The following is a 16075-nucleotide window of genomic DNA, read 5'->3' as shown; positions in this document are numbered from 1 at the left end:
TAATGTTAAAGTATCACTATTTAAGTGATGCTTTTCCTTATTTAATTATCAATGAGGGTGAGTATTAAAGTACACATGTTTCATGTTCAGTTATATTATACTATTCTAAATATATTACTATAGAAAGGACAGAAATTAAATTTAGGTTCTGGAACTGTTGGTGGGATTAGGGATTGAACTCAGACTGATATTGCAATAAGGCTTCTAATACTTCTTCATTTTTAACCATTTCGGAAAGAGAGTACTATTTTAAGAGAAACTAGGTAGGTACTTTATATTTGCCTTCAATAAATTATAGATTTCTGTTAAAATCTCTGTCAAAAAAATGAAATCTACCACTCTAACTGTGCTATCAGGAAGTATATAATGTTAAAGTTTGACTTTTTTTTTATTTCTTGCTCTTACTTGTGTTAGCTTTTCCTGTTCTTGAGTTTCAAACTAGCTGTAAACTGCAAATTGATTCAGTACCTTTACACATTAAAAGCTAGGTAAAGGGGGCACCTGGATTTGAACCAAGGACCTCTCGATCTGCAGTAGAATGCTCTACCACTGAGCTATACCACCAATTGCTTACAAGATTTTAAAAACATTCACATTGCAGTCAGAAAGTTTAGGTGTTTGTACTATATATGTTGTCTTATAGGATAAAAAATTAATATGTATATTTATGGTGATGCTTTGGAGTTATTAATCTGGGCTTGATTGCAGAGTTCACATAGGTGTAAGCTGTGAGCATGCTCAAAAAGGAACTTTGATCATCTAAAGCTCCAATTTCGTCAGTAATAGTGACATCAGGACATATTGTGACTTTAAATTTTGGGAGGCCAAACAGAACTAAGAAAATACAAATTCTTAGCAATAAACCTATATAAATTATTTCAAAAAGTAGCTGACAACAGTATATTATTGCTAATAAAATAGGACATTTTGATTTTTGGGCTTGAGGGCTCAGATGTTCAAAATTAATGTTTGATGCATAAACTCGAATGGCCTAGTTGCAAAATTAGTCTGAGATTAACCCCCAACTACAACAACAGTTCCAGAACACAGCAATACAATTGCCTTATAATTCCTTATTTAATTATCAAAGAGGGTGAGTATTAAAGTACACATGTTTCATGTTCAGTTATATTATACTATTCTAAATATATTACTATAGAAAGGACAGAAATTAAATTGAGGTTCTGGAACTGTTGGTGGGATTAGGGATTGAACTCAGACTGATATTGCAATAAGGCTTCTCCTACTTCTTCAGTTTAACCATTTGGGAAAGAAAATACTTTTTAAAGAGAAACTAGGTAGGTCCTTTATATTTGCCTTCTATAAATTATAGCTTTCTTTAAAAATCGCTTTCAAATAAATGAAATCTGCCACTCTAACTGTGCTATCAGGAAGAGTATAATGTTAAAGTATCACTATTTAAGTGATGCTTTTCCTTATTTAATTATCAATGAGGGAGAGTATTAAAGTACACATGTTTCATGTTCAGTTATATTATACTATTTTAAATATATTACTATAGAAAGGACAGAAATTAAATCAAGGTTCTGGAACTGTTGGTGGGATTAGGGATTGAACTCAGACTGATATTGCAATAAGGCTTCTCCTACTTCTTCATTTTTAACCATTTCGGAAAGAGAGTACTATTTTAAGAGAAACTAGGTAGGTACTTTATATTTGCCTTCAATAAATTATAGATTTCTGTTAAAATCTCTGTCAAAAAAATGAAATCTACCACTCTAACTGTGCTATCAGGAAGTATATAATGTTAAAGTTTGACTTTTTTTTTATTTCTTGCTCTTACTTGTTTTAGCTTTTCCTGTTCTTGAGTTTCAAACTAGCTGTAAACTGCAAATTGATTCAGTACCTTTACACATTAAAAGCTAGGTAAAGGGGGCATCTGGATTTGAACCAAGGACCTCTCGATCTGCAGTAGAATGCTCTACCACTGAGCTATACCACCAATTGCTTACAAGATTTTAAAAACATTCACATTGCAGTCAGAAAGTTTAGGTGTTTGTACTATATATGTTGTCTTATAGGATAAAAAATTAATATGTATATTTATGGTGATGCTTTGGAGTTATTAATCTGGGCTTGATTGCAGAGTTCACATAGGTGTAAGCTGTGAGCATGCTCAAAAAGGAACTTTGATCATCTAAAGCTCCAATTTCGTCAGTAATAGTGACATCAGGACATATTGTGACTTTAAATTTTGGGAGGCCAAACAGAACTAAGAAAATACAAATTCTTAGCAATAAACCTATATAAATTATTTCAAAAAGTAGCTGACAACAGTATATTATTGCTAATAAAATAGGACATTTTGATTTTTGGGCTTGAGGGCTCAGATGTTCAAAATTAATGTTTGATGCATAAACTCGAATGGCCTAGTTGCAAAATTAGTCTGAGATTAACCCCCAACTACAACAACAGTTCCAGAACACAGCAATACAATTGCCTTATAATTCCTTATTTAATTATCAAAGAGGGTGAGTATTAAAGTACACATGTTTCATGTTCAGTTATATTATACTATTCTAAATATATTACTATAGAAAGGACAGAAATTAAATTGAGGTTCTGGAACTGTTGGTGGGATTAGGGATTGAACTCAGACTGATATTGCAATAAGGCTTCTCCTACTTCTTCAGTTTAACCATTTGGGAAAGAAAATACTTTTTAAAGAGAAACTAGGTAGGTCCTTTATATTTGCCTTCTATAAATTATAGCTTTCTTTAAAAATCGCTTTCAAATAAATGAAATCTGCCACTCTAACTGTGCTATCAGGAAGAGTATAATGTTAAAGTATCACTATTTAAGTGATGCTTTTCCTTATTTAATTATCAATGAGGGAGAGTATTAAAGTACACATGTTTCATGTTCAGTTATATTATACTATTTTAAATATATTACTATAGAAAGGACAGAAATTAAATCAAGGTTCTGGAACTGTTGGTGGGATTAGGGATTGAACTCAGACTGATATTGCAATAAGGCTTCTCCTACTTCTTCATTTTTAACCATTTCAGAAAGAAAGTACTATTTTAAGAGAATCTAGGTAGGTACTTTATATTTGCCTTCTATAAATTATAGATTTCTGTTAAAATCTCTATCAAAAAAATTAAATCTACCACTCTAACTGTGCTATCAGGAAGTATATAATGTTAAAGATTCACTTTTTTTGTTTTCTTGCTCATACTTGTGTTAGCTTTTCCTGTACTTGAGTTTCAAACTAGCTGTAAACTGCAAATTGATTCAGTACCTTTACACATTAAAAGCTAGGTAAAGGGGGCACCTGGATTTGAACCAGGGACCTCTCGATCTGCAGTCGAATGCTCTACCACTGAGCTATACCCCCAAATGTGTACAAGCTTTTAAAAACATTCACATTGCAGTCAGAAAGTATAGGTGTTTGTACTATATATGTTGTCTTATAGGATAAAGATTAATATGTATATTTATGGTGATGCTTTGGAGAAATTAATCTGGGCTTGATTGCAGAGTTCACATAGGTGTAAGCTGTGAGCATACTCAAAAAGGAACTTTGATCATCTAAAGCTCCAATTTGGTCAGTTATAGTGACATCAGGACATATTGTGACTTTATATCTTGAGAGGCCAAACAGAACTAAGAAAATACAAATTCTTAGCAACAAACCTATATAAATTATTTCAAAAAGTAGCTGACAACAGTATATTATTGCTAATAAAATAGGACATTTTGATTTTTGGGCTTGTGGGCTCAGATGTTCAAAAATAATGTTTGATGCATAAACTCGAATGGCCTAGTTGCAAAATCAGTCTGAGATCAACCCCCAATTACAACAACAGTTCCAGAATACTGCAATGTAATTGCTTAATAATTCCTTTTTTAATTATCAAAGAGGGTGAGTATTAAAGTACACATGTTTCATGTTCAGTTATATTATACTATTCTAAATATATTACTATAGAAAGGACAGAAATTAAATTGAGGTTCTGGAACAGTTGGTGGGATTAGGGATTGAACTCAGACTGATATTGCAATAAGGCTTCTCCTACTTCTTCATTTTTAACCATTTTGGAAAGAAAGTACTATTTTAAGAGAATCTAGGTAGGTACTTTATATTTGCCTTCTATAAATTATAGATTTCTGTTAAAATCTCTTTCAAAAAAATGAAATCTACCACTCTAACTGTGCTATCAGGAAGTATATAATGTTAAAGTTTCACTTTTTTTGTTTTCTTGCTCTTACTTGTGTTAGCTTTTCCTGTTCTTGAGTTTCAAACTAGCTGTAAACTGCAAATTGATTCAGTACCTTTACACATTAAAAGCTAGGTAAAGGGGGCACCTGAATTTGAACCAAGGACCTCTCGATCTGCAGTAGAATGCTCTACCACTGAGCTATACCACCAATTGCTTACAAGATTTTAAAAACATTCACATTGCAGTCAGAAAGTTTAGGTGTTTGTACTATATATGTTGTCTTATAGGATAAAAAATTAATATGTATATTTATGGTGATGCTTTAGAGTTATTAATCTGGGCTTGATTGCAGAGTTCACATAGGTGTAAGCTGTGAGCATGCTCAAAAAGGAACTTTGATCATCTAAAGCTCCAATTTCGTCAGTAATAGTGACATCAGGACATATTGTGACTTTAAATTTTGGGAGGCCAAACAGAACTAAGAAAATACAAATTCTTAGCAATAAACCTATATAAATTATTTCAAAAAGTAGCTGACAACAGTATATTATTGCTAATAAAATAGGACATTTTGATTCTTGGGCTTGAGGGCTCAGATGTTCAAAATTAATGTTTGATGCATAAACTCGAATGGCCTAGTTGCAAAATTAGTCTGAGATTAACCCCCAACTACAACAACAGTTCCAGAACACAGCAATACAATTGCCTTATAATTCCTTATTTAATTATCAAAGAGGGTGAGTATTAAAGTACACATGTTTCATGTTCAGTTATATTATACTATTCTAAATATATTACTATAGAAAGGACAGAAATTAAATTGAGGTTCTGGAACTGTTGGTGGGATTAGGGATTGAACTCAGACTGATATTGCAATAAGGCTTCTCCTACTTCTTCAGTTTAACCATTTGGGAAAGAAAATACTTTTTAAAGAGAAACTAGGTAGGTCCTTTATATTTGCCTTCTCTAAATTATAGATTTCTGTAAAAATCTCTATAAAAAAAATAAAATCTGCCACTCTAACTGTGCTATAAGGAAGTTTATAATGTTAAAGTATCACTATTTAAGTGATGCTTTTCCTTATTTAATTATCAATGAGGGTGAGTATTAAAGTACACATGTTTCACGTTCAGTTATAGTATACTATTCTAAATATATTACTATACAAAGGACAGAAATTAAATCGAGGTTCTGGAACTGTTGGTGGGATTAGGGATTGAACTCAGACTGATATTGCAATAAGAGTTCTCCTACTTTTTCAGTTTAACCATTTGGGAAAGAAAGTACTTTTTAAAGTGAAACTAGGTAGGTCCTTTATATTTGCCTTCTATAAATTATAGATTTCTGTTAAAATCTCTATCAAAAAAATTAAATCTACCACTCTAACTGTGCTATCAGGAAGTATATAATGTTAAAGATTCACTTTTTTTGTTTTCTTGCTCATACTTGTGTTAGCTTTTCCTGTACTTGAGTTTCAAACTAGCTGTAAACTGCAAATTGATTCAGTACCTTTACACATTAAAAGCTAGGTAAAGGGGGCACCTGGATTTGAACCAGGGACCTCTCGATCTGCAGTCAAATGCTCTACCACTGAGCTATACCCCCAATTGCATACAAGCTTTTAAAAACATTCACATTGCAGTCAGAAAGTATAGGTGTTTGTACTATATATGTTGTCTTATAGGATAAAGATTAATATGTATATTTATGGTGATGCTTTGGAGAAATTAATCTGGGCTTGATTGCAGAGTTCACATAGGTGTAAGCTGTGAGCATACTCAAAAAGGAACTTTGATCATCTAAAGCTCCAATTTGGTCAGTTATAGTGACATCAGGACATATTGTGACTTTATATCTTGAGAGGCCAAACAGAACTAAAAAAAAAATACAAATTCTTAGCAACAAACCTATATAAATTATTTCAAAAAGTAGCTGACAACAGTATATTATTGCTAATAAAATAGGACATTTTGATTTTTGGGCTTGTGGGCTCAGATGTTCAAAAATAATGTTTGATGCATAAACTCGAATATCCTAGTTGCAAAATCAGTCTGAGATCAACCCCCAATTACAACAACAGTTCCAGAATACTGCAATGTAATTGCTTAATAATTCCTTTTTTAATTATCAAAGAGGGTGAGTATTAAAGTACACATGTTTCATGTTCAGTTATATTATACTATTCTAAATATATTACTATAGAAAGGACAGAAATTAAATTGAGGTTCTGGAACAGTTGGTGGGATTAGGGATTGAACTCAGACTGATATTGCAATAAGGCTTCTCCTACTTCTTCAGTTTAACCATTTGGGAAAGAAAGTACTTTTTTAAGAGAAACTAGGTAGGTCCTTTATATTTGCCTTCTATAAATTATAGATTTCTGTAAAAATCTCTATCAAAAAAATGAAATCTGCCACTCTAACTGTGCTATCAGGAAGTTTATAATGATAAAGTATCACTATTTAAGTGATGCTTTTCCTTATTTAATTGTCAATGAGGGTGAGTATTAAAGTACACATGTTTCATGTTCAGTTATATTATACTATTCTAAATATATTACTATAGAAAGGACAGAAATTAAATTGAGGTTCTGGAACAGTTGGTGGGATTAGGGATTGAACTCAGACTGATATTGCAATAAGGATTCTCCTACTTCTTCATTTTTAACCATTTTGGAAAGAAAGTACTATTTTAAGAGAATCTAGGTAGGTACTTTATATTTGCCTTCTATAAATTATAGATTTCTGTTAAAATCTCTTTCAAAAAAATGAAATCTACCACTCTAACTGTGCTATCAGGAAGTATATAATGTTAAAGTTTCACTTTTTTTGTTTTCTTGCTCTTACTTGTGTTAGCTTTTCCTGTTCTTGAGTTTCAAACTAGCTGTAAACTGCAAATTGATTCAGTACCTTTACACATTAAAAGCTAGGTAAAGGGGGCACCTGGATTTGAACCAAGGACCTCTCGATCTGCAGTAGAATGCTCTACCACTGAGCTATACCACCAATTGCTTACAAGATTTTAAAAACATTCACATTGCAGTCAGAAAGTTTAGGTGTTTGTACTATATATGTTGTCTTATAGGATAAAAAATTAATATGTATATTTATGGTGATGCTTTGGAGTTATTAATCTGGGCTTGATTGCAGAGTTCACATAGGTGTAAGCTGTGAGCATGCTCAAAAAGGAACTTTGATCATCTAAAGCTCCAATTTCGTCAGTAATAGTGACATCAGGACATATTGTGACTTTAAATTTTGGGAGGCCAAACAGAACTAAGAAAATACAAATTCTTAGCAATAAACCTATATAAATTATTTCAAAAAGTAGCTGACAACAGTATATTATTGCTAATAAAATAGGACATTTTGATTTTTGGGCTTGAGGGCTCAGATGTTCAAAATTAATGTTTGATGCATAAACTCGAATGGCCTAGTTGCAAAATTAGTCTGAGATTAACCCCCAACTACAACAACAGTTCCAGAACACAGCAATACAATTGCCTTATAATTCCTTATTTAATTATCAAAGAGGGTGAGTATTAAAGTACACATGTTTCATGTTCAGTTATATTATACTATTCTAAATATATTACTATAGAAAGGACAGAAATTAAATTGAGATTCTGGAACTGTTGGTGGGATTAGGGATTGAACTCAGACTGATATTGCAATAAGGCTTCTCCTACTTCTTCAGTTTAACCATTTGGGAAAGAAAATACTTTTTAAAGAGAAACTAGGTAGGTCCTTTATATTTGCCTTCTATAAATTATAGCTTTCTTTAAAAATCGCTTTCAAATAAATGAAATCTGCCACTCTAACTGTGCTATCAGGAAGTTTATAATGATAAAGTATCACTATTTAAGTGATGCTTTTCCTTATTTAATTGTCAATGAGGGTGAGTATTAAAGTACACATGTTTCATGTTCAGTTATATTATACTATTCTAAATATATTACTATAGAAAGGACAGAAATTAAATTGAGGTTCTGGAACTGTTGGTGGGATTAGGGATTGAACTCAGACTGATATTGCAATAAGGCTTCTCCTACTTCTTCATTTTTAACCATTTCGGAAAGAAAGTACTATTTTAAGAGAATCTAGGTAGGTACTTTATATTTGTCTTCTATAAATTATAGATTTCTGTTAAAATCTCTATCAAAAAAATGAAATCTACCACTCTAACTGTGCTATCAGGAAGTATATAATGTTAAAGATTCACTTTTTTTGTTTTCTTGCTCTTACTTGTGTTAGCTTTTCCTGTACTTGAGTTTCAAACTAGCTGTAAACTGCAAATTGATTCAGTACCTTTACACATTAAAAGCTAGATAAAGGGGGCACCTGGATTTGAACCAGGGACCTCTCGATCTGCAGTCGAATGCTCTACCACTGAGCTATACCCCCAATTGTGTACAAACTTTTAAAAACATTCACATTGCAGTCAGAAAGTATAGGTGTTTGTACTATATATGATGTCTTATAGGATAAAGATTAATATGTATATTTATGGTGATGCTTTGGAGAAATTAATCTGGGCTTGATTGCAGAGTTCACATAGGTGTAAGCTGTGAGCATACTCAAAAAGGAACTTTGATCATCTAAAGCTCCAATTTGGTCAGTTATAGTGACATCAGGACATATTGTGACTTTATATCTTGAGAGGCCAAACAGAACTAAGAAAATACAAATTCTTAGCAACAAACCTATATAAATTATTTCAAAAAGTAGCTGACAACAGTATATTATTGTTAATAAAATAGGACATTTTGATTTTTGGGCTTGTGGGCTCAGATGTTCAAAAATAATGTTTGATGCATAAACTCGAATGGCCTAGTTGCAAAATCAGTCTGAGATCAACCCCCAATTACAACAACAGTTCCAGAATACTGCAATGTAATTGCTTAATAATTCCTTATTTAATTATCAAAGAGGGTGAGTATTAAAGTACACATGTTTCATGTTCAGTTATATTATACTATTCTAAATATATTACTATAGAAAGGACAGAAATTAAATTGAGGTTCTGGAACAGTTGGTGGGATTAGGGATTGAACTCAGACTGATATTGCAATAAGGCTTCTCCTACTTCTTCAGTTTAACCATTTGGGAAAGAAAGTACTTTTTTAAGAGAAACTAGGTAGGTCCTTTATATTTGCCTTCTATAAATTATAGATTTCTGTAAAAATCTCTATAAAAAAAATAAAATCTGCCACTCTAACTGTGCTATCAGGAAGTTTATAATGTTAAAGTATCACTATTTAAGTGATGCTTTCCTTATTTAATTATCAATGAGGGTGAGTATTAAAGTACACATGTTTCATGTTCAGTTATATTATACTATTCTAAATATATTACTCTAGAAAGGACAGAAATTAAATTGAGGTTCTGGAACTGTTGGTGGGATTAGGGATTGAACTCAGACTGATATTGCAATAAGGCTTCTCCTACTTCTTCATTTTTAACCATTTCGGAAAGAGAGTACTATTTTAAGAGAAACTAGGTAGGTACTTTATATTTGCCTTCAATAAATTATAGATTTCTGTTAAAATCTCTGTCAAAAAAATGAAATCTACCACTCTAACTGTGCTATCAGGAAGTATATAATGTTAAAGTTTGACTTTTTTTTTATTTCTTGCTCTTACTTGTGTTAGCTTTTCCTGTTCTTGAGTTTCAAACTAGCTGTAAACTGCAAATTGATTCAGTACCTTTACACATTAAAAGCTAGGTAAAGGGGGCAACTGGATTTGAACCAGGGACCTCTTGATCTGCAGTCGAATGCTCTACCACTGAGCTATACCCCCAATTATGTACAAGCTTTTAAAAACATTCACATTGCAGTCAGAAAGTATAGGTGTTTGTACTATATATGTTGTCTTATAGGATAAAGATTAATATGTATATTTATGGTGATGCTTTGGAGAAATTAATCTGGGCTTGATTGCAGAGTTCACATAGGTGTAAGCTGTGAGCATACTCAAAAAGGAACTTTGATCATCTAAAGCTCCAATTTGGTCAGTTATAGTGACATCAGGACATATTGTGACTTTATATCTTGAGAGGCCAAACAGAACTAAGAAAATACAAATTCTTAGCAACAAACCTATATAAATTATTTCAAAAAGTAGCTGACAACAGTATATTATTGCTAATAAAATAGGACATTTTGATTTTTGGGCTTGTGGGCTCAGATGTTCAAAAATAATGTTTGATGCATAAACTCGAATGGCCTAGTTGCAAAATCAGTCTGAGATCAACCCCCAATTACAACAACAGTTCCAGAATACTGCAATGTAATTGCTTAATAATTCCTTTTTTAATTATCAAAGAGGGTGAGTATTAAAGTACACATGTTTCATGTTCAGTTATATTATACTATTCTAAATATATTACTATAGAAAGGACAGAAATTAAATTGAGGTTCTGGAACAGTTGGTGGGATTAGGGATTGAACTCAGACTGATATTGCAATAAGGCTTCTCCTACTTCTTCAGTTTAACCATTTGGGAAAGAAAGTACTTTTTTAAGAGAAACTAGGTAGGTCCTTTATATTTGCCTTCTATAAATTATAGATTTCTGTAAAAATCTCTATAAAAAAAATAAAATCTGCCACTCTAACTGTGCTATCAGGAAGTTTATAATGATAAAGTATCACTATTTAAGTGATGCTTTTCCTTATTTAATTGTCAATGAGGGTGAGTATTAAAGTACACATGTTTCATGTTCAGTTATATTATACTATTCTAAATATATTACTATAGAAAGGACAGAAATTAAATTGAGGTTCTGGAACAGTTGGTGGGATTAGGGATTGAACTCAGACTGATATTGCAATAAGGCTTCTCCTACTTCTTCATTTTTAACCATTTCGGAAAGAAAGTACTATTTTAAGAGAATCTAGGTAGGTACTTTATATTTGCCTTCTATAAATTATAGATTTCTGTTAAAATCTCTTTCAAAAAAATGGAATCTACCACTCTAACTGTGCTATCAGGAAGTATATAATGTTAAAGTTTCACTTTTTTTGTTTTCTTGCTCTTACTTGTGTTAGCTTTTCCTGTACTTGAGTTTCAAACTAGCTGTAAACTGCAAATTGATTCAGTACCTTTACACATTAAAAGCTAGGTAAAGGGGGCACCTGGATTTGAACCAGGGACCTCTTGATCTGCAGTCGAATGCTCTACCACTGAGCTATACCCCCAATTGCGTACAAGCTTTTAAAAACATTCACATTGCAGTCAGAAAGTATAGGTGTTTGTACTATATATGTTGTCTTATAGGATAAAGATTAATATGTATATTTATGGTGATGCTTTGGAGAAATTAATCTGGGCTTGATTGTAGAGTTCACATAGGTGTAAGCTGTGAGCATACTCAAAAAGGAACTTTGATCATCTAAAGCTCCAATTTGGTCAGTTATAGTGACATCAGGACATATTGTGACTTTATATCTTGAGAGGCCAAACAGAACTAAGAAAATACAAATTCTTAGCAACAAACCTATATAAATTATTTCAAAAAGTAGCTGACAACAGTATATTATTGCTAATAAAATAGGACATTTTGATTTTTGGGCTTGTGGGCTCAGATGTTCAAAAATAATGTTTGATGCATAAACTCGAATGGCCTAGTTGCAAAATCAGTCTGAGATCAACCCCCAATTACAACAACAGTTCCAGAATACTGCAATGTAATTGCTTAATAATTCCTTATTTAATTATCAAAGAGGGTGAGTATTAAAGTACACATGTTTCATGTTCAGTTATATTATACTATTCTAAATATATTACTATAGAAAGGACAGAAATTAAATTGAGGTTCTGGAACAGTTGGTGGGATTAGGGATTGAACTCAGACTGATATTGCAATAAGGCTTCTCCTACTTCTTCAGTTTAACCATTTGGGAAAGAAAGTACTTTTTTAAGAGAAACTAGGTAGGTCCTTTATATTTGCCTTCTATAAATTATAGATTTCTGTAAAAATCTCTATAAAAAAAATAAAATCTGCCACTCTAACTGTGCTATCAGGAAGTTTATAATGTTAAAGTATCACTATTTAAGTGATGCTTTTCCTTATTTAATTATCAATGAGGGTGAGTGTTAAAGTACACATGTTTCATGTTCAGTTATATTATACTATTCTAAATATATTACTCTAGAAAGGACAGAAATTAAATTGAGGTTCTGGAACTGTTGGTGGGATTAGGGATTGAACTCAGACTGATATTGCAATAAGGCTTCTCCTACTTCTTCATTTTTAACCATTTCGGAAAGAGAATACTATTTTAAGAGAAACTAGGTAGGTACTTTATATTTGCCTTCAATAAATTATAGATTTCTGTTAAAATCTCTGTCAAAAAAATGAAATCTACCACTCTAACTGTGCTATCAGGAAGTATATAATGTTAAAGTTTGACTTTTTTTTTATTTCTTGCTCTTACTTGTGTTAGCTTTTCCTGTTCTTGAGTTTCAAACTAGCTGTAAACTGCAAATTGATTCAGTACCTTTACACATTAAAAGCTAGGTAAAGGGGGCACCTGGATTTGAACCAGGGACCTCTTGATCTGCAGTTGAATGCTCTACCACTGAGCTATACCACCAATTGCTTACAAGATTTTAAAAACATTCACATTGCAGTCAGAAAGTTTAGGTGTTTGTACTATATATGTTGTCTTATTGGATAAAAAATTTATATGTATATTTATGGTGATGCTTTGGAGTTATTAATCTGGGCTTGATTGCAGAGTTCACATAGGTGTAAGCTGTGAGCATACTCAAAAAGGAACTTTGATCATCTAAAGCTCCAATTTGGTCAGTTATAGTGACATCAGGACATATTGTGACTTTATATCTTGAGAGGCCAAACAGAACTAAGAAAATACAAATTCTTAGCAACAAACCTATATAAATTATTTCAAAAAGTAGCTGACAACAGTATATTATTGCTAATAAAATAGGACATTTTGATTTTTGGGCTTGTGGGCTCAGATGTTTTTTTTTATATTTATGGTGATGCTTTGGAGAAATTAATCTGGGCTTGATTGCAGAGTTCACATAGGTGTAAGCTGTGAGCATACTCAAAAAGGAACTTTGATCATCTAAAGCTCCAATTTGGTCAGTTATAGTGACATCAGGACATATTGTGACTTTATATCTTGAGAGGCCAAACAGAACTAAGAAAATACAAATTCTTAGCAACAAACCTATATAAATTATTTCAAAAAGTAGCTGACAACAGTATATTATTGTTAATAAAATAGGACATTTTGATTTTTGGGCTTGTGGGCTCAGATGTTCAAAAATAATGTTTGATGCATAAACTCGAATGGCCTAGTTGCAAAATCAGTCTGAGATCAACCCCCAATTACAACAACAGTTCCAGAATACTGCAATGTAATTGCTTAATAATTCCTTATTTAATTATCAAAGAGGGTGAGTATTAAAGTACACATGTTTCATGTTCAGTTATATTATACTATTCTAAATATATTACTATAGAAAGGACAGAAATTAAATTGAGGTTCTGGAACAGTTGGTGGGATTAGGGACTGAACTCAGACTGATATTGCAATAAGGCTTCTCCTACTTTTCAGTTTAACCATTTGGGAAAGAAAGTACTTTTTTAAGAGAAACTAGGTAGGTCCTTTATATTTGCCTTCTATAAATTATAGATTTCTGTAAAAATCTCTATCAAAAAAATGAAATCTGCCACTCTAACTGTGCTATCAGGAAGTTTATAATGATAAAGTATCACTATTTAAGTGATGCTTTTCCTTATTTAATTGTCAATGAGGGTGAGTATTAAAGTACACATGTTTCATGTTCAGTTATATTATACTATTCTAAATATATTACTATAGAAAGGACAGAAATTAAATTGAGGTTCTGGAACAGTTGGTGGGATTAGGGATTGAACTCAGACTGATATTGCAATAAGGCTTCTCCTACTTCTTCATTTTTAACCATTTCGGAAAGAAAGTACTATTTTAAGAGAATCTAGGTAGGTACTTTATATTTGCCTTCTATAAATTATAGATTTCTGTTAAAATCTCTTTCAAAAAAATGGAATCTACCACTCTAACTGTGCTATCAGGAAGTATATAATGTTAAAGTTTCACTTTTTTTGTTTTCTTGCTCTTACTTGTGTTAGCTTTTCCTGTACTTGAGTTTCAAACTAGCTGTAAACTGCAAATTGATTCAGTACCTTTACACATTAAAAGCTAGGTAAAGGGGGCACCTGGATTTGAACCAGGGACCTCTCGATCTGCAGTCGAATGCTCTACCACTGAGCTATACCACCAATTGCGTACAAGCTTTTAAAAACATTCACATTGCAGTCAGAAAGTATAGGTGTTTGTACTATATATGTTGTCTTATAGGATAAAGATTAATATGTATATTTATGTTGATGCTTTGGAGAAATTAATCTGGGCTTGATTGCAGAGTTCACATAGGTGTAAGCTGTGAGCATACTCAAAAAGGAACTTTGATCATCTAAAGCTCCAATTTGGTCAGTTATAGTGACATCAGGACATATTGTGACTTTATATCTTGAGAGGCCAAACAGAACTAAGAAAATACAAATTCTTAGCAACAAACCTATATAAATTATTTCAAAAAGTAGCTGACAACAGTATATTATTGCTAATAAAATAGGACATTTTGATTTTTGGGCTTGTGGGCTCAGATGTTCAAAAATAATGTTTGATGCATAAACTCGAATGGCCTAGTTGCAAAATCAGTCTGAGATCAACCCCCAATTACAACAACAGTTCCAGAATACTGCAATGTAATTGCTTAATAATTCCTTTTTTAATTATCAAAGAGGGTGAGTATTAAAGTACACATGTTTCATGTTCAGTTATATTATACTATTCTAAATATATTACTATAGAAAGGACAGAAATTAAATTGAGGTTCTGGAACAGTTGGTGGGATTAGGGATTGAACTCAGACTGATATTGCAATAAGGCTTCTCCTACTTCTTCAGTTTAACCATTTGGGAAAGAAAGTACTTTTTTAAGAGAAACTAGGTAGGTCCTTTATATTTGCCTTCTATAAATTATAGATTTCTGTAAAAATCTCTATAAAAAAAATAAAATCTGCCACTCTAACTGTGCTATCAGGAAGTTTATAATGTTAAAGTATCACTATTTAAGTGATGCTTTTCCTTATTTAATTATCAATGAGGGTGAGTGTTAAAGTACACATGTTTCATGTTCAGTTATATTATACTATTCTAAATATATTACTATAGAAAGGACAGAAATTAAATTGAGGTTCTGGAACTGTTGGTGGGATTAGGGATTGAACTCAGACTGATATTGCAATAAGGCTTCTCCTACTTCTTCATTTTTAACCATTTCGGAAAGAAAGTACTATTTTAAGAGAATCTAGGTAGGTACTTTATATTTGCCTTCAATAAATTATAGATTTCTGTTAAAATCTCTGTCAAAAAAATGAAATCTACCACTCTAACTGTGCTATCAGGAAGTATATAATGTTAAAGTTTGACTTTTTTTTTATTTCTTGCTCTTACTTGTGTTAGCTTTTCCTGTTCTTGAGTTTCAAACTAGCTGTAAACTGCAAATTGATTCAGTACCTTTACACATTAAAAGCTAGGTAAAGGGGGCACCTGGATTTGAACCAGGGACGTCTTGATCTACAGTTGAATGCTCTACCACTGAGCTATACCACCAATTGCTTACAAGATTTTAAAAACATTCACATTGCAGTCAGAAAGTTTAGGTGTTTGTACTATATATGTTGTCTTATTGGATAAAAAATTAATATGTATATTTATGGTGATGCTTTGGAGTTATTAATCTGGGCTTGATTGCAGAGTTCACATAGGTGTAAGCTGTGAGCATACTCAAAAAGGAACTTTGATCAT

At 32.0% G+C, this 16075-nt stretch overlaps 10 non-coding genes across 10 annotated transcripts; all 10 read right to left on the bottom strand.

Moving 5' to 3' along the window:
* Positions 1-492: 492 nt before the first annotated feature.
* On the bottom strand, positions 493-564 carry TRNAC-GCA (transfer RNA cysteine (anticodon GCA)). The gene has a single exon. It is a non-coding gene; the product is annotated as a tRNA-Cys (tRNA).
* A 2725-nt stretch (positions 565-3289) lies between these two features.
* Positions 3290-3361, bottom strand: TRNAC-GCA (transfer RNA cysteine (anticodon GCA)). Its single transcript has one exon. It is a non-coding gene; the product is annotated as a tRNA-Cys (tRNA).
* A 2359-nt stretch (positions 3362-5720) lies between these two features.
* On the bottom strand, positions 5721-5792 carry TRNAC-GCA (transfer RNA cysteine (anticodon GCA)). Its single transcript has one exon. It is a non-coding gene; the product is annotated as a tRNA-Cys (tRNA).
* Positions 5793-7120: 1328 nt separating this feature from the next.
* Positions 7121-7192, bottom strand: TRNAC-GCA (transfer RNA cysteine (anticodon GCA)). The gene has a single exon. It is a non-coding gene; the product is annotated as a tRNA-Cys (tRNA).
* Positions 7193-8518: 1326 nt separating this feature from the next.
* TRNAC-GCA (transfer RNA cysteine (anticodon GCA)) lies at positions 8519-8590 on the bottom strand. Its single transcript has one exon. It is a non-coding gene; the product is annotated as a tRNA-Cys (tRNA).
* Positions 8591-9915: 1325 nt separating this feature from the next.
* On the bottom strand, positions 9916-9987 carry TRNAC-GCA (transfer RNA cysteine (anticodon GCA)). Its single transcript has one exon. It is a non-coding gene; the product is annotated as a tRNA-Cys (tRNA).
* A 1325-nt stretch (positions 9988-11312) lies between these two features.
* TRNAC-GCA (transfer RNA cysteine (anticodon GCA)) lies at positions 11313-11384 on the bottom strand. The gene has a single exon. It is a non-coding gene; the product is annotated as a tRNA-Cys (tRNA).
* Positions 11385-12710: 1326 nt separating this feature from the next.
* On the bottom strand, positions 12711-12782 carry TRNAC-GCA (transfer RNA cysteine (anticodon GCA)). The gene has a single exon. It is a non-coding gene; the product is annotated as a tRNA-Cys (tRNA).
* A 1628-nt stretch (positions 12783-14410) lies between these two features.
* Positions 14411-14482, bottom strand: TRNAC-GCA (transfer RNA cysteine (anticodon GCA)). The gene has a single exon. It is a non-coding gene; the product is annotated as a tRNA-Cys (tRNA).
* Positions 14483-15808: 1326 nt separating this feature from the next.
* TRNAY-GUA (transfer RNA tyrosine (anticodon GUA)) lies at positions 15809-15880 on the bottom strand. The gene has a single exon. It is a non-coding gene; the product is annotated as a tRNA-Tyr (tRNA).
* Between the last annotated feature and the right edge of the window lie 195 nt (positions 15881-16075).

The sequence above is a fragment of the Taudactylus pleione genome, unplaced genomic scaffold, assembly GCF_031769625.1.
Source record: "Taudactylus pleione unplaced genomic scaffold, aTauple2 ptg000021l, whole genome shotgun sequence".
NCBI classification, from domain to species: domain Eukaryota; kingdom Metazoa; phylum Chordata; class Amphibia; order Anura; family Myobatrachidae; genus Taudactylus; species Taudactylus pleione.
This window is presented reverse-complemented; position numbering and strand designations above follow the sequence as displayed.